Source organism: Lolium perenne, chromosome 7 (genome assembly GCF_019359855.2).
Source record: "Lolium perenne isolate Kyuss_39 chromosome 7, Kyuss_2.0, whole genome shotgun sequence".
Taxonomy (NCBI): domain Eukaryota; kingdom Viridiplantae; phylum Streptophyta; class Magnoliopsida; order Poales; family Poaceae; genus Lolium; species Lolium perenne.
The window spans coordinates 298,899,536-298,918,953 of NC_067250.2; positions in this window are offsets into that span (position 1 = coordinate 298,899,536).

Genomic DNA, 19,418 nt, shown 5'->3' on the forward strand with positions numbered 1-19,418 from the left:
TCAGCGACATGTCCTTCGAGTCATCTGCGAACTCCTATATAAGCGATGATTCGAGCGACACCGACAGCTTCGACTTCATCGACAAATCCATCTCTATTGGAAAGGTCTTCACCAATCTCTATGATGGTGTCACCAAACCAAGCAAAGTGAAAACTCCAAAATATCATCAAGTTTATGCCATTGGAGAAGCAAGTCGCGATCAAGAGGAAACATCGGAGGCTTTCGATGATTTGGGAAATCCCTACGTCGATCCCTCAGATCTAAGGAGAGGTTTGGGCACTAAATATGTCGGGCCCACACCACGTGTCAGAGTTCAACTTCCACAAGCAGCATGGGATAGAACTGCGAAAGATTTGGATGGCTCTGAACCAATGGAGACAATCGCCACGGTAGAAGAACTGCAAGCATATCAATATAGGCTCGCCAGAGCAGGAAGGGAATTGGAAAAACAGACAGCTGCTCTGAATAGAAGAAAGGAGGTAGCTTCCGCGTCAAGCAGGCGAAGAGCGGAGTTAAGTCGACAGTCAGGAACTTCGGGAGATAGTCACAGAGAAGCTCGGAGGAGAGCAAGATCTCGGCTGCAAAATATACCGGAGGCTGAAAGAGAGACTCTAATCCAAAACCTCGACATGTCCTTCATGTTAATCGACACGAGGGGGAATATTATCCCAAAAAAACCGGAAGCAGGGTACATGGCGACACAAGCTTTCATCCTGGCGTCTAGACCACCTCCCGGAGATCCAAGAGAAGCGTTGTATAACATGGCCATGGCAGGATGTGGCGCCATGGGAGCAGCGTTCGCAGCTACACCTCCCGAAGGAACTGCAAGGCAAAATAGTCCGAGACCTACCGCAGCAGTGCAAGATCCACCGAGAGCGAGTGGAGCCAGAGACACAACGACTCAGGCCAGAGTGGATAGAGCGCGACAAGAAAGAAGGGAACGTCGGTATTCACCAGAACTTGTTGAAGAAGATATGTGTGGACTCCCGTGTTTCACACGACGGGTCCGAAAAACTCGAGTTCCATCAGGGTTCAAGCTACCCGATAGTTTCAAGAAATTCGATGGCCTGCAAGATCCCGAGGATTGGCTAGTCGACTACCTCGAGACAGTAAAACTGATAGGTGGAACAAGAGCAACAGCCATGCAGAGCATTCAAATACATTTGAGCGGAGCCGCCAGATCGTGGATAAAGAAGCTTCCCCCAGGCTCCATCGACAGCTGGGAAAGTTTTGAGGATGTGTTTATCAAGAATTTCCGATCAACCTGCAAGAAACCTGCGACACTAGAGGAGCTGAGGTCATGTCGACAAAAGCATGATGAATCAATGAGGAAATACATCCAAAGGTGGAACATCATCAAAAACTCGGCAGAAAATATATCTGACGAGAGAGCGATAGATGCGTTTGTAGCAGGAGTTCGACGAGGAGATTTCGTGGAGGACTTGGGAAGGACAAACCCAAGGACAGTATCAGCATTAATGGAAATAGCAAACAGATGGGTAGATGGTGAAGATGCAGTACATAACAAACGACATAGGTCCCCAGAGGAGGACCGCAGTCGAAATTTTCAAAATAGACACCGATTTCCTCGACAATTCTCAAGTTACGACGCACCCGGCCAAATATCGGCTGGTTTTCGGGGAAACAATGGAGGAAACAATAGAGATGATTACCAAAGAAGTAATGCACAGCAAGGCGACAATAGAGATAACAGGCAAAATAGCGGATCAAGGTTTCAGAGATCTTTCGTAACTCCCGAAGATATGATGAACGGGCCGTGCCAGATGCATTTTTATCTCGACAGCAATGGGAAAAGACAATCAGGATATCTGCAGAAAGACTGCCGCAATTTCCAAACAATGCTGCGGGTCGCAGGGATGGCTAATGCTCACGCAGCAAATAGAAACCCCCAAGGGCCCAGGAGTGAGATCCACTTGCCACCTCCTCCCACGATCACGGTCGAAAATCGACATCAGCTCAGAATAGCGGCAGCACCACAACCACCTCCATATGTTGATCCGAACAATAATGGTGCGGTCTCGATGATTCAAAAAGCTAGGCCATCTAATAGGGCTCAGAAGGTAATCTCGCGGCAAGTGTTTATGGCAGAGAAGATGCCTCCACCAACGGTTGAGTACCTAAATTGGTCAGGGCAAGACATTGGCTCACAATAGCGGATCACCCGTAGCAAGTTCCTCGACCAGGGCAATCAGCACTTATCTTACCAGCAGTAATTGCAGGGTTCGACGTATCTCGAGTGTTCATAGATGGCGGCAGCAGTTTAAACCTTATGTACGCAGATACGCTAAGGAAGATGAACATCTCCTTAGCAAATTTAAAACCAACCGACACACGTTTCCACGGCATCACACCAGAGAAGCCAAGTTACCCATTGGGGAGGATCAATCTCGACGTTCAGTTTGGGACCCGAGAAAATTACAGGATAGAAAGGTTGGAATTCGAAGTTGTCGATTTCCCGTCGCAGTATCACGCTTTGTTGGGACGCCCAGCGTATGCCAGGTTTATGGCGGTGCCACACTACACATACCTGCTTTGGAGGTTGCCTGGGCCCAAGGGACCAATCACAGTCAAAGGAAGCTTCGCGCTAGCCGATAAATGTGACAAGGATTTTCATCGACTATCAGAAACCTTCGGGATGCAAGCGGAGTATGCAGCGTCAAGGCTCATGACTGATTATGATGTGCTGCCAGATGTAGGAAGACCCAACAAGGAATCAACTTTCAATACCGCAAAAGATTCTAAGGAAGTGCAGATCCACCCGACAGATCCGAAGAAAACGACGTCCATCGCAACAAACATGGACCTCGCATAGGAAAGCGCGCTCGTCGAGTTCCTCCGTGAGCACTGGAAAATCTTCGCATGGTGTCCAGCTGACATGCCAGGAGTACCCAGGGAACTTGTCGAGCACCACCTAAACTTGGATCCAATAGCAAGACCAATCAAACAACCTTTGCGGCGTTTTTCGGAACCAAACCGCAAAGCCATGCTGTCAGAAATTGATCGACTCAGAGAAGCTGGTTTCATTAAAGAGATATCCACAGAGGCCACCTGGGTAGCTAACCCAGTGATGGTGCCGAAGAAAAACACGAAAGTCCTTCGCATGTGTCGACTTTACGTGCCTCAATAAACATTGTCCAAAGGATCACTTTCCCCTCCCAAGGATCGATCAAATTATCGACTCCACGGCAGGATGTGAACGTCTTTCCTTTTTGGACGCATATTCTGGTTATAACCAGATCAGATTAAAAGAAGATGACGAAGCCAAGACAACGTTTATTACACCGTATGGCGTATTTTGTTACAGGACAATGCCTTTCGGGTTGAAAAACGCGGGAGCAACATATCAACGGATGATGCAGAAGTGTTTAGCAACACAGATTGGGAAAAATGTACAAGTATACATCGACGACGTCGTCATCACATCAAAAAAGGGGGCAACATTAATCGAGGACTTGAAGGAAACCTTCGACAACCTCGACAAATTTTGTCTCAAGTTGAATCCGACGAAGTGTTCTTTCGGCGTCCCTGCAGGAGAACTTCTCGGGTTCCTAGTATCAGCAAGAGGGATCGAAGCTAATCCCGAAAAAATCCAAGCTATCGTAACAATGAGGAAGCCAACAAAGTTGAAAGAAATACAACAGCTAACTGGGCGAGTCGCAGCTTTAAGCAGATTTGTCGCCAGGCTGGGAGAAAAGGCGCTACCGTTCTACGCTTTAATCAAACAAGGAGAGAAGTTCCAGTGGAACGAAGAGGCAGATAGGGCCTTCGAGGATCTCAAACGAAAAATTTCGACACCACCAATCTTAGTGGCGCCAAAAGAGAAGGAACCACTCCTGTTATACATTGCGGCTACACCTCAGGTGGTCAGCACGGCGCTAGTTGTCGAAAGAGAAGAAGAAGGAAAACTCCATGGAGTGCAAAGACCGGTATACTTCATCAGCGAAGTTTTATCACCTTCAAAACAGCGGTACCCGCAGTACCAGAAGCTAGCATACAGAGTGTTTACAACCGCAAGAAAATTGCGGCACTATTTTTCGGCGCATCCGATAATAGTGGTCAATGAGGCACCTTTATCCAATATACTCAACAATCCAGAAGCTACAGGCCGTGTCTCCCTTTGGGGAATAGAACTTTCTCCTCGGGACATCACGCAGGAAAGGCAATAAAGTCGCAAATTTTACCAGACTTCATCGCAGAGTGGATGGAGTTGCAAAACATAGGACCTCCGGATTTATCGAGAACCTGGACTATGAACTTCGACGGGTCCAAAAGGTTAGAAGGAGCTGGAGCAGGGGTGATACTCATATCACCTGAAGGCGACAAATTGAAATATGTCTTGCGGATGACGTTCCCAAACGCATCTAATAATGAGGCAGAATATGAAGCCCTTATACATGGGATGAAGATGGCGAAAGCCTGCGGCGCAACTCGATTAAAAATATTTGGCGACTCACAATTGGTGGCTCAGCAAGTCATGAACCAATGCGATGCAGTCAATGATAGCATGGTGGCGTACAAAGAGATGTATAATGAGCTGTAGAAGCTGTTTGATGGATGCGAAGTAAACCACATCGGTAGGTTGAGCAATGATGAAGCCGACGTTCTTGCAAACATCGGGTCGCAGTGCCTCGCAATCCCTCCAGGTGTGTTCTGGGAGGAGATAACAGAAAGATCCACAAAGCCGCAGAAATCAGCAAAAAAGGAGAAGAACGAGAAACCCTCAGGGACTTCGAAAGAAACATTGGAAGAAGAAGAAGAGGAACAGGATCTAGTACTGATGGTGCAAATCCCATGGATGCAGGCGTACATATCATATATCCTAAGAAAAACAATACCCGACGATCCAGTTGAAGCAAGGCGAGTTATCAGAGGATCCAAAGCTTTCACGGTGGTTAAAGGGGAGTTGTACAAACGAAGTATTTCGGGTGTGTTACAAAGGTGCGTCACACCCGAAGAAGGAAGGATAATTCTGAAGGACGTGCACGAAGGAGTATGCGGTCATCACGCAAGCAGTCGAGCTATTGCAGCCAAGGTTTTTCGAGCTGGATTTTACTGGTTGACAGCAATCGAGGATGCAAAAGAGATCGTGCGCACTTGCGACGCGTGCCAGAGATTTGCCGCAAAACCCCACTCTCCGGCGGCAGAATTGATGCCCATACCCTTATCTTGGCCCTTTGCTCAGTGGGGTCTCGACATGGTGGGAAAGTTACACAAAGCCTCGCCAGGAGGATACGAGTATATGCTCGTTGCGGTCGACAAATTTACCAAGTGGATAGAAGCAAAGCCGATAAATTCACCGGATGCAGCGTCAGCAATAAAATTCGTGAAGAGCATTGTCTTTCGGTTTGGAGTACCTCATAGCATCGTCACGGACAACGACAGTAACTTCACATCCAAGGAATTTAAGGCGTACTGTGCAGAGGTAGGCATCAAATTGCACTTCGCCTCAGTTGCACATCCCCAAACGAATGTTCAAGTCGAGAAAGCCAACGGTATCATCTGCAATGGCATCAAGAAGCGTTTGTTAGGGCCACTAGAAAAAGCTCGACACACTTGGCCAGAAGAGTTGCCAAGCGTGTTATGGAGCATCCGAACAACGCCAAATACAGCGACACAGGAGACTCCGTTTTTCTTGGTCCATGGGGCAGAGGCAGTGCTGCCGATAGAAATAGAGCACGACTCTCCGAGAGTCACGGAATTCAATGAAGAAACTTCCAGAAGAGCATTGGAAGACGACGTTGACGCACTCGACGAAGCTCGAGACGAAGTACTGTCAAGGGTCACTTAATATCAGCAAGACCTCAAAAATTACCACAGTCGACGTTTGCGACCAAGGTCCTTTCAGGTTGGAGACTAATTAGTTCTGCGACTCAATCAAGATCGCACCGAAAAACTCGAGTCGCCATGGCTTGGCCCTTACGTCGTTACAGAAGTCATCGAAGGAGGAGCGTACATGATTAAGGACAAGAAGACAGGGACTCCCGAGAAAAACCCCTGGAACGTGGCACAGCTAAGGCGTTTTTACGCTTAGTGTCAAAATATAGTCCTTCTTGTAAAAATACAATGTACTGAAAGGCCCGCGAGTTTTCAGACGCACTCTTTTCCTTTTTCAGGGCACCGAGTGGGGCCGGGAAAGGTTTTTAATGAGGCGGGCTCGCGGTGCTGCAATATAATAAAGATAGTGGAAATATATATCTGTTCTTCGACACGGTCAGGGGCTTACGCCCCGAAGTTACAATATAGATGAGTTTAACTGATAAAATTAACTCTCCTTGGTACCGAATACCTCGCCAGATAAAATGAAGTTAAAAGATAGCAATCAAAGACAAAACACTCGGGAGCTAGTACCCGCAAATATAGTATAAAAACTTGGTTGCTTTGGTTTAAAACCTCGCATACACAATACAAGGATTCACCACCGAAACACTCGGGGGCTTGAAGGAAGAAAAATATATGCAACTTACAATGTACATACAACAAAGATATAGTTCTTATCGACAAACTGCAAACTTAGTTGCGACCCAACAAGTCGTCAATGTTTACTCTGACTTCTTCGGGAGCAGCACCCAAAAAATCGGCATAATGGCCGTCTGAAAAAAAGTCGGCGTCCATCCGAAGAAGGTCATCAATTATTTCCTCAGCTACTGGGGTGATCCGTGCATTGATTTTATCAACACCTCTTCGCCGTTGCCTCAGCTTAGTATGAACAGTCTCCACCACCTTTGTCATATCAAGTTTGGGGTGGTAGATTTGAAGCATAATAAGGGTAACCTTGGCACCAGCTATCAGTTGAGCTTTTACAAAGCCATGGATCTTCTGCACATCCTTAAATTTCTCCATCAGTTCAAGGAGAGATTTTGGTTGAACATTCCGAGGAAACATTGCATTGAAAATCATAGATAAAGTGCGGGAACAAAACTCAAGAAATCCCCGAACTTGACACGAGCGGTCTTGAAATCTTATAATTTGTCGGGTACGCTCAGGGGTGGCCCAGAAGAGGACGCCATGATCAAGACCTAAGTTAATAAGCAAATTTGATCTTGTATCCACTCTTTGATCCTCGGCCTCAGCATCCAAAAAGGGACCTACTTGGTGATAGTACATCAGTTAAAGGCAGAAAACAGGCAAAGTACGAAAAGGGAGAGAAGGATTAGCCCAAGAAGTATACCCGCCATTTCTGAGCTTGCCTCAATCATCAATTCAAGCAAGGTGTTCTCTCGAGAAGCAGCTTTCGCGGCTTCAGCTGGAGCAGTTTCTTTGGCAGCTATGGCATCTCGAGCCTGTTGAAGGGCAATTTTCTCCCTTTCAGATGACTTTTGGGACTGATCCATCATCATAAGTGTTTGTTTCTTCATGGACTGAAGTTGTTGGCGAAGTTCTTGCAAATCTTGCGGGGAATGTTTACTTGAAGAACTTTCGACAAGGTCATCAGCGACAAGTATTTTCTTCGAAAAGGAGGAAGCAGGAAAAGTGTCGGCAGGTTGAGGATTTGCGGAGTAGTTATCAAATATCAACTGGAAAAGAAAATTTCAGTATCAATGATCACGCAAAATAGAATTCCATTGATCTTCGGGACATTTACACAGATATTACAGGAGGAATCTTCAAAAGAATTACTACAACAGTTATAGCTAAAGCTACTGTAGCGACAACTACAGAAGGAACAAGAAAATAAAAAACAAAAAAAGATAAGGCATTCTACTAGACCTCCGGCTTTGACGAGCTAGGGGCAGGAGTAGGCTTGAATCCAAGATAAGCGAGGATCTTCTTTGTGTTTGGCTTCGCAGCCTTGATCAGCGATCGCCACTTCGTGGTCTCCATCTCTTGTGTGTCGCCAACTTTGGTCCAGTCGATGTTTTGCTGGCTGTCAGCAACCAGGGCGACAGTGCTTTCAACAGCGACCTTCATATTTTCTTGGCGCAGCTTCAGTCCAAGATCTTCTGGTGGATTAAAGCACTTGGCAAGAGCAAGAAAAGTCGCGGGTTCCTCTTTCTTCGGGAAGAAGTAGGGGAAGAGCCGCGACAGTCCTTCCTTGGCCTGGTTAATGCCGTCGCGTGTTTCTGTTCCATGAAACTCAAGGAATGCAAGTGCATCAAGAAGAGGATCATTGTCGGGATCTTCAAGTTCAAATTCCTGAGATGTTGTATCTGTCAAGACAGAAATTTATTGATCAACAAACGAGTAAAGAAAAGCAAGTCCAAAGAATACAAAATGGTTCAGGTACTCACTGACAAAGCGACGGTTTTGCGACTTCAGACGTTTAATAATCGCCTCTTCACGAGCAGATTGTGCGGTTATATGCTCGCTCAGCGAAGTCTCGGCGTCGTGAAGCCTCTTCCTAAGTTCTTTGACACCAGCAGCGTCAGCTTTGGCCTTGTCAGCCTCTGCCCTAGCCTTACTAGCATCTGATTCGGCCTTCTTATGAGCCTCCTCACTTCGCTCTAATTTTTGAGCAAGTGTGTTGGCACGCTCGTTGGCCTCCGACAGTTTTTCTGCCAAGATAGTTAAATCTAGTTAAAATCACGACAAGAAAGGAGTGAGAAGGCAAGGATAAAGAGAAGCAGAAAGACATTACCTTCAGCTTTGCTAGCATAATCGCGGTACCCAACGAATTGGGCACCGAAGCGGATGAATTCCTTAATCAAAGGCTATTAAAAGAAAGATAGAGAAAGAAAGAGTCGGTAGGGGAAAAAAGTGTGATAGCACAAAATCAAAAAGAAGCAAGCAGAGAAAACATCGACAGCATCAGAAAGCAGTTGAGGACTTACATCATCCAAAAGAGGAGTCGACGAGCTACCCAATTGCAAGGTAGGCTCCGTGATTGTTTCAACCCTTGCCCTTTTTGGAGAAGGGACAAGAGGGCTTGCAGGAGGAGTAAGTGCGTCGGTGTTTTGTTGAGGAGGCGAAGATTCTTCTCCTTCAACTGGCACTTCAGAAACAACTAGAGTATGTGACGTACTCGTTCGAGCAGGCGCATCAATAGCTGGCATTTCTTCCTCGTCACCACTACAATTAAATTGCGGAAGTATAAGAAGCTAGATAGACGAAAACCTTCAAGAATTAAAACTGCGAGAGCCAAGGAGTAACTTACGAACTGACGAGGGCGTCAAGGTATGGATCGAAAGCCGCCTTCTGACGTGAAGGAGCAGCTTCTTCGGCTTTAGAGGTGCCGGAATCTTCGACGTCTGTCCTTTTTCTTTTGTTCTTGGGAGAAACAGCAGGAGGAGGAGACTGTGCCGATGCGGTAGCTTCAGAGGTAGCCTCCTTTTCAGAGGATCCCGCAGATTTTCGAGAACCTGCGGGTTCATTCTCAAAGGAAGGAGCATCTTGGTTGTCATCAGTGACAACGGCTCGTTCTTCGACTTCTCCACCCTCAGGGAGGGGGGGAGAGAGACAAGGTTTGGATGGTTCTATAAAAAAAAAGCAAAAGGAGATGTCAATAAAAGAGTTATGAAAAAGATGTCAAACAAATATGAGAAAATCGACAAAGGTTACCTTGGGAAGCCCATTGGTGGCGCTGTATGGTTTTACGCGACAAGAAGAAGGGACAGGATCTTTCTTGCTGAGGGAGGAGTTTTTCCGGACAAGTTTTTCTAAATCCTTGACCGATAAATCCACCGACAAACGATCCACATCATTATCGCCAGTATACTTCCAGAGGGGATTTTTGCGAGCCTGCTGAGGCTGCACTCTGATTCTAAGGAAATATGCCGTGATCTGGATACCCGGCAGTTCTTTGCCACGGGTGTTTTGCAGATCGTGGATGCGGGTCATCAATGCCTCCGTCACCGTCTTTTCTTCGTCGGTAGCCTCTGCATCCCAGGAGCGGCGGCGGAAGATTTTCTCGGCACCATCAAAAGGAGGGATGTTGTCTTCAGCACACCCATGGTTCTCCTCATGAATGTACAGCCATTTTTTGCGCCATCCTTGAACTGAGTCAGGGAATTTGACGTCGAAGTACTCGACATCAGGGCGAACGCAGATAACAACGCCGCCTATGTTATAGGCGACATTGGGAGAGCCATTGCGGCGACAGAAAAAGATACGCTTCCACAACGCCCACTTAGGCTGGACGCCGAGGAAGGATTCGCAAAGGGTGATGAAGATGGAAATGTGGAGGATAGAGTTGGGTGTGAGGTGATGAAGCTGCAGTCCATAAACAAAAATCAACCCCCGAAGAAAAGGGTGAATGGGGGCAGAAAGGCCGCGGATGAGATGATCGACGAAACTAACCCGATACTCCATTGGAGGGGTTGGGTAGCTCTCTTCGCTGGGGAAGCACAGCGCCTTCGGTTTCTTGCTGATCCCCAGTTTCTTCAGGAGGTTGATGTCTTGGGCGGAGATTTTGGATCTCTCCCACTCGGCGCTCCCCAGATCTGTGGAAGCCATCGCTGATTCCGGCGTGCTGTGCCTGGTCAGTCTGCGTGGTGGCATCAACAATGGCGCAGGAGTGCAGCTCGAGAGAAGTTGAGCTCAAGGAACTGTGGGGCGCAAGAGGAGATTTTTGCAAGAGGAGAACAGGGGAGCGGCGCGAGCGAAAGTGCTGGAGGAAGAAGAAGGGGACCTTAAATAGAGGTGCGGCGAAGCGGCGTACCGTTGGATGGAAAAAGTGTGCTGTAGATGATGTACACGTGGAACAGGGATAAAAAAGTAATTTCACCCTGGGGGAGTTACAGTACGTGCGCCAGGAAAAGCGGAGGACGTGTGTCCCCCACTTGCACGACGTGTCAACGTGGTAAAAATTTGGGCCCATGAGACAGAGGAAGAGAAGTTCTCGCGTTTTCCCGATACAGTGATCATGGCTATCGTTAGCAATGATGTCACCTTGATAAGAGAAAATTTCGGCTACGAAGAGTTGTAAGAATGGCGACAGCAAAAGATTGTTGATTATTTCGAGAGCCTTTGATCAAATACAAGTTTTTGCCCAAATGCTCGGGGGCTACTTTGGAAAAAATGAAAAGTTTGAGAAAGACAAAATAGAAATGGTGTGAGCCTATGATCAAATACAAAATATTTGCTCATAGCCTCGGGGGCTACTCCCATCGGGAGCGCTGTTCGCGCACCCGAGAGATTTGAAAATTTCGGGAGAGAAAGAAAATATAGCGGCATAAAGCGTGGAGCCTACACCCAAGCACAAGTCCTTGGCTGTAGCCTCGGGGGCTACTCCCATCGGGAACGCTGTTCGCGTGCCCGATGAAATTATAAAGATAGAAGAACAAGAGAGTATATTTTGAGTTAAAGTAACTCTACATATACTCCCATCGGGAGAGCAATATAAGTCATCCGTTGACTCAATAAAATGTGCCATTCCAATAGCCGAATAAGCACTCGACAATATATTCTCAAAACGCCAAAGTTGCGAACAATTTCTGAATGCCGCAGAACTTTGCGAAGGTAAGACCCCAGATCCGTTCTGAGTGGCGTGGCGCCGTCTCTGACGTCGGTTTGCTACTTCTATCCGTATCAACAGATACGAAGAAAAATCCTAACGGACGCGTTAGGTACCCGATAAATATGACTGGGACTCGACAGAATGGTAAGACCTTAAGCGGCACCTGTCGAAGTTTACACCAGTATCCCGAGATCATGTCCGGGGACGTGGTCTTGAAGTAGGTTTTTGCGGATTGCCACTAGAGCAGTTAACTAGTACCTGATCCGTCAGATGAACTAGCCCCAACTACCATTATCCCTGTACAATATAGAAATTCATATGAAGAAATATAGAGAAGTTTAAAGTTGTGGAGTAAATATAAACAGGGGAGATTTTCCCTGACTCTGCGATTCAAGCAAAATCTCGGGGGCTACTGACATAGGCATCCCCAATGGGCCTGCCGAAGATAGTACCCGGGGTTTACTGAAGGCCCATGACTCGAAGAATAAGAAGAATCGGAGGCTCATGTTGTTATTAAGGAAAGCTAGAGTTGTATTAGGAGATGATGTTTGTAATCTTGCGGGATGGGTTGGAAACCCTCCCGGACTCTGTAACTTGTACAATACGAATCCCTCGGCTCCACCTCCTATATAAGGGGGAGTCGAGGGACAAAGAAAGCATCGAATCTACTGTCAACACAACCCTAGTTTTTACATCGTCGAGTACTTTTCGGCTGAAACCTTCGAGATCTACTTGCCCTCTACATCCAACGAAACCCTAGTCTACTATCTGTAGGCATTGACAAGTTAATACCTTGTCAACAGGTGAGACTGCACTGTTTGAAAATGAAAGGGGCCTAAATTTAACTTGTTTTGATATATTGTTTGAAAATGAGAGGGGCCTAAATTTAACTTGTTTTGATATATGGTCACAGTAGACTCACGGGAATGCTCAGGTGAGTGAGCCAGGTCCGGCCGAATGTTGTACGGTTTTTTGTTAATGGACACTTTATTACTTTTAAAAGAAATTATATCTGGCCTCTGTGAAGCCAAAATGCACACAGCCATTTCATAGTCTCAAAAATCTTAACATGAAAATAAAAAGACGAATTACATATCAATCATGAGCAAATATAAAAATGCCTAAGGTAGGTGGCGGTCCAATCCTTAGATTATGCTGCCATTCATGTAGGGAGAAAAGTATCCCTCCTTGCCATCTCCTCAAACCGTGTACATACCTCCGTAAAGAGGTCACGGTTCTCCACTCTCTGCAGCGCAGACCATGAACGGAGAATAGCGGTACATCTGTAAATAACCTGCATAAGAGAATAGTTCTTATCAGTAAAAACTTTGTCATTTATACATAGCAATAGCGACCAGATAACGGCAAGCGCTCCCACCCTAATAAGCGTCCTAAACCTGTGATCAATACCGTGAAGCCAATTACCAAAGTTCTTGGCCACACTAGTTGGAGGATACAAATCAGATTCTACTTGGATGCATGACCATATAGATCTGACAAAGCGGCACTGGAAGAACAAGTATTTAATCGTATCATTTTGGTGACAGAAAACACACTGACTACTCCCACACCATTTGCGTTTCAGAAGATTATCTTTGGTTAAGATTACCCCTCGACGTAAATACCAGCCAAAAATCTTTATTTTTAGCGGTATTTTCATCTTCCAAATCTCCTTGTTCATATCAACTGGTAAATCAGGTTGGATAATTGCATTGTATAGCTAACTTACTATGAACTTTTCATTGGGTTGTAAGTTCCAACGAAATTCGTGTGACCCTTCAGATAGGTGAATGGATTCCAAACGAAGATGTAATGCATTCCATGCAACAAGCCTCGGGCCATATAAATCTCGTCTAAATGTCACTGACGGAGGTGAGGTCTCCATTACTAAAGCAATGGTATCACTTTTGCGACGATCAATGCTATATAACGCCGGGTATTGTTCAGCAAGAGGTCTATTCCCTAACACGGAATCCTCCCGGAACCGTACCTGCGACCCGTTCTTAATGAAGAAAGTACCGAATTTGAAGAAAAACTTCTGCGTGGCCATTAAGTCAGCCCAGAAATACGAGTCACCCGGTTTCCAAAGGATTTGGGATAACGCTTTCTCGCCAATGTACCTAGTAAGGCCGAGTTTTTTTACCTCGAGGTCATGAACACCCAACCCTCCCATATCTTTAGGACGGCATACAACAGTCCACTTGATTAGTCAAATTTTTTTTTCGCTATCCCCTTGCCAAAAAAATCTCGGTCTGTAATAATCGAGTTTGTGTAAAACACCTTTTGGCAAGAGGAAAAATGATATCATATACAACACCATATTGGTAAGTACTGAATTAATAAGTACCAGTCATCCTCCAATGGATAGCACTTTACCTTTTGAACTACTAAGATATTTTTGAAGTCTTTCATCTACTAGTTTCCATTCAGCAATTGTTAATCTCCGATAATGTATCGGGATTCCCAAATAATTGACAGGAAACTGGCCTTGCCCACAACCAAACAGTTTCGTATAATCAGCAACTGAGTCATGAGCCTCGCCGAAACAAAACAATTCATTTTTATGGATGTTAATTCTGAGACCTGATAATTGCTCAAAAGCCGCCAAGATTAACTTTAAATTTCGAGATTTTTCAAGATCATGTTCCATAAATAGAATTGTGTCGTTAGCGTATTGGAGGATTGAGAAACCCCCATCAACGAGATGAGGGATGTTCCCTTCAATTTGACCATCAGACTTAGCACGTTCGATCAAGATAGCGAGCATAGCAACCATAATATTAAATAAAAGTGGCAATAGAGGGTCACCTTGCCGCAAAACTTTTCTTGACTGGAAAAATGTCCCGTGTCATCATTAACACGGATCGCAATACTTCCTCCAGACACGAAATCATTGATCAAAGATCTCCACTCTGGTGAAAAGACTTTCATCCTGAGTGTCTGATGAAGGAAAGACCACTTTTCTTTATCATAAGCCTTCTCGAAATTTAACTTTAAAATAACCCCATTTATCTTTTTGGTGTGCAATTCATGAACCACCTCATGTAGTACCACTACCCCATCTAGGATATTGCGTTTTTGCAGGAAAGTGGTCTGCGATGGCCTCACCACATGATCAGCCATTGTATTCAGTCTAATGGTAGCCACTTTCATGAAAATCTTGAAACTTACGTTTAAAAGGCAGATAGGTCTATATTGTTGAATCCTTTCTGCCTCCTTAACCTTAGGTAACAAGATAACCTCACCAAAATTTAGACGGAATAACTCCAACTGTCCAGCGTGTAAAACACTGAACATTTGCAGAAGGTCCGTTTTAATGGTGTCGCAAAAAGTCTGATAAAATTCAGTGGGGAAACCATCTGGACCCGGGGTTTTGTTATGTTCCATTTGGAAAATGGCCTTATTAACTTCCTCCTCTGAATAGGGGGACGTTAAGATAGCATTCTCCTCTGGAGACACTTGGGGTATGTCGGCAACTTGAGATACATCCAGGGAGAAAGAACTCTCATCCGGCGGTCCAAATAGCCCCTTGTAATAATTGGTAATATAAGATTTGAGTTGATCATGGCCTTCAATTAGCCCCTCATCCTGTACTAGAGATTGAATACGATTTTTTCTGTGACGACCATTGGCTATCCCATGAAAATATCTAGCATTTGAATCTCCTTCTAGAATGAATTGAGCTTTTGAACGTTGGTACCATTTCAACTCTTCTTCCCGAAAAAGATCTGCTAATTGAGCATTAGATTGGTTTTTTACTTCCAATTCTAGGCTCGTTAGTGGTCTAACTTCAGTAATCGCTTCAATCTCATCAATAACAGTTGATAGGCGAAACTTCTCTTTTTTAAGAATACCAGCTGTGTCGCTAGCCCATCCAGAAAGGTATTTGTGTAGAGCACGCATCTTCTTGTTCCACCTTACTATCCGTTTGTTGTCCTGGTCTTTCCCATACGTTTTTAACCAAGTCATAAAAATTATCCTGTTGTAGTCATCCAAGTTTAAACTTGAACGGGCGTTTAGACATTGGTCTTGGATTTTTGGTAGTTAAAAGTAGGGGAGCGTGGTCCGACAATCTTTCAGTACGTTCTAGTGCGCGTACCAACACCATAGGGTATTTATCTTCCCAAGTAGTGTCCATCAGCACGCGATCTAATTTCTCATATGTTGGGTCAGGTAAACTGTTAGCCCAAGTAAATTGTCGACCTGCCATCTCAACCTCTCTCAAGTCCAAAATGTCAATGCCAGCATTAAACAAGAAAGGCCAGTGGCCATTAAAATGACCTTTGCTTTTCTCTTGGCGGAATCTCAGCAAATTGAAATCCCCCCTATGAGAATGGGTTGAGGATTGTCCTTTGCAAGATTAAACTTGTCATGTGCAGCGCTATAGACAGAGGCCAGACTCCAAGTAAAATTATCAGCTCTATTCCGAATAGTGAGTTTGATATGATACTCGCCATCAGAATGAGTCAATACTTCCATGGAATCCGTTCGTACTCCAACAAGCAAACCACGGGACCTACCACGAGGTGGGCGAGAAAACCGCTCAAAGTCTAAACCACCGGATAACCTGTTTAAGAGACTATGAGAGTAATTTCGCTTACCTGTCTCAGAAATAGCTATAAAATCCAAATTATGGTCCTTACAACAATCGGCAATATGAGAATGTTTAGCCAAGTCTTGAAGACCTCTGCTATTTTTAAACATGTCATTCATTTGGAAACTATATTATATTTTTTAAAATTATCCCTGATCTATGCTTTTTCTTTTTTCAGCGGAAGATTTAGAAGTGCGTCGAGAAGCTTTTAGATCATAAAATGAATCTAGCCCTGATTGATCTAAATCCACCTCAGAAATACCACCTACTATAATCGGAAGAAGACGACCATCTGAGATGACATTGTCTTGCTCCTCCTCAAAAAAAATATGGTTCAACCCCATGGAAACTTTTGGAATAACCGTGACTCGCGCGAGATTAGTACTTGAGTATTAACAAGGGATCATTCCCCAAACAATAGAGCTGCAATATTGTACTAGCTGTTAAGAGATCGGTTCACATACATGTGTATTTGTATCTTATGTGTCTTGTATTGTAATCCTGCCAAGTATATAAATAGAAGAGGTGGGGAGCACGTTGCTCTATCCACGAAACCCTAAACTTGTGTTTTCACTTGGTATCAGAGCCATCAGCCGCCACACGGGTCTCCCTTCTCCCGATCCGATCTCATCGCCGCTGCCCTCTCCGATGGGTTCCTCTAGCACAGCGATGCAGCTCTCCGTCATCGGCCCGGTCGTCTCTCCGCCCGCACTGCCGGCTGCTCCCACGGTTACCACCATCGGAATCCGTCTCGACCGCAACAACTTCGCTCTGTGGCGTGCTCTCACGCTCACCAATCTCTCCGGGGCTTCGCTCCATGGTTACCTCGACGGCACGGTGGCGGCGCCTACAAAGACCACCACCGAGGGCACCGGCAACGCCGCTCGGCAGGTTGACAACCCCGCGTATGGTACGTGGTGGACTCAGGACCAGAAGGTCCTGGGCGTGCTCCTCTCCTCCATGACTGAGGAGATCGCGAGCCAGCTCCTCGGCTGCAAGACGGCGGCCGCGGCTTGGACGGCAATCCAAGCCATGTTTTCCGCGCAGAGCCGCGCTGGAGTCAGGCATCTCGGTCGCCAAATCCAAGGGCTGCGGAAGGGCGATGCGACCGCAAGCGAGTATATGCACAAGGTGCAGGCTCTGGCTGACGCCATGGCCACCGCTGGGTCTCCTCTTCGCGACGATGAAATCATCGATTACATGCTCACCGGCCTCGGCTCCGCTTTCAATCCGATCGCGGCATCCCTGAACATGATCACCAGGGTGGTGAAAGGACACGGATGTCGCCTAGAGGGGGGGGGGGGGGTGAATAGGCGGTTTAAAACTTTTACGAGATGGGCTTAACAAATGCGGAATAAAACTAGCGTTTACTTTGTCAAGCCCAAAGCCTATAAACTATGGTTCACCTATGTGCACCAATAACTTATTCTAAGCAAAAGTTCACCTATGTGCACCAACAACTTATGCTAAGCAATACAAGCAAGTATGTGATAGCAAGATATATATAACTTCAAGCACGATGGCTATCACAAGGTAAAGTGCATAAGTAAAGAGCTCGGGTATAGAGATAACCGAGGCACGCGGGAGACGATGATTTATCCCGGAGTTCACACTCTTGCGAGTGCTAATCTCCGGTGGAGAGGTGCGGTGGCTTAGTGCTCCCGAACGCCACAAGAGGCTCACCTTGAGGTGTGGTTGCTCGATGCACACCAACGCCACAAAGGCCTCACCCCAAGATGCGGTACTCACACCACACACCGAACGCCACGAAGGCGCCTCACCTAAATCTCCGGTGACCCTCGCCACAAAGGCCTAGGTCACGGTTCCACTAAGGGATTTCCTTCGAGGCGGAAACCGGGCCTTACACAAAGGTTGGGGCACACATCCACAACTTAATTGGAGGCTCCCAACAAACCGCCACAAAGGCCTAGAATCCGTCTAGGGTTCCAAGAACCCAAGAGTAACAACTTTCTTGCTTTCACCTCCACGAATCACCGTGGAGAACTCAAACCGATGCACCAAATGCAATGGCAAGAACACCACAAAGATGCTCAAGTCCTTCTCTCTCAAATTCCAACAAAGCTACAAAAGCTATTGGGGGAATAAGAGAGGAAGAACAAAGGAATTCACAAAGAACACCAAGATCAAGATCTAGAGAGTTCCACTCACAAAGAAATGGATTTGATTGGTAGAAATGTAGATCTAGATCTCCTCTCTCTTTTCCCTCAAATGGGGGCAAGAATCATGGAGGGATTGAGAGATAGTGCAAGCTTCTCTAGTTCAACAATGGAGGAGAGAGAGAGTGAGAGAAGCCACAGCCCAAGGAGGAAGAAGGGGGGTATTTATACCCCCCAAGAAAATCGAGCCGTTGGGCAAAACCAGGGCCAGATAATCCGGCCTAAGTAAGGGCCGGATAATCCGCCCCCCCCCCCCACCCCCGATAATCCGGCCTCTGGGACAAAACCTGGTCAAAATCCGGGCAAATGTCCGGCCCCTATACTGAGCAGCAATTCCTCAGGTCCTTAGCCGATTTCGAGGGGGCCGGATATTTCCGAAATATCCGGCCTAAGCAAACTGCAGAAACACCAAAACTAAAACGGGCATAACTTTTGCATCCGGACTCCGAGTTCGATGATCTTGGGCTCGTTGAAATCACAACAACGAGCTCTACAATAATATGCATAGAAACATCATAGTCCAGCTGAAAGTGCATGGAGCCCCCATGTGTGGTTTTGGTAATTAATGACAATCCCTATGGACTAATGTTTGCATTGAGTTATATTTGTAGGAGTTGTCCATAGGCAATTCTTGAACCATATGTTGGATTCAAGGTTGCAATAAGAAGAATTTGATGAAGGATATCAAGTGTCAAGTATGTCTTGAAGATGAAGATGAAGTGAGCCCTCAAGTTACTTCAAGACATCAACATGATGAAGAATGAAGAAATGAAGTGCAAGTTCAAGATGAGCCATCTCGAAGAGATCCTTTGCTTGAGTCTTGCCATCCATATGGTGATCATGGATATGTGAAGATGCGCCGAAAAAGAAGCTCTCCCATGGTGGATTATGGGGGAGCAATCCACAAGACTTCGTCAAGCAAGCACAAGCAAGAAAGGCGTTCCATCTTGTTGAGGTCAAGATCGTCGTCATCAAGATCAAGTGGAATGCGCAAGTATAAGGTTTGCTCTTGATAGGGTTTCTTTCTCACCGGTCTCATAGTGTAGTTGGAGACCGATTTTTAGTTTAGTTGCCGTACTATCAAGAGGGCTCTCGAGTGAGTAACTCGATCGTATCGTTCGGAGAGAGCTCAAACCTTTGCATCCTTGCATCATCTTTCTTGGTTGTTATTTGGACCTTATCCATGTGATGTTTTAGAGCTTGTGCTTATTCTCATGACAAGCTCTAGTTCATC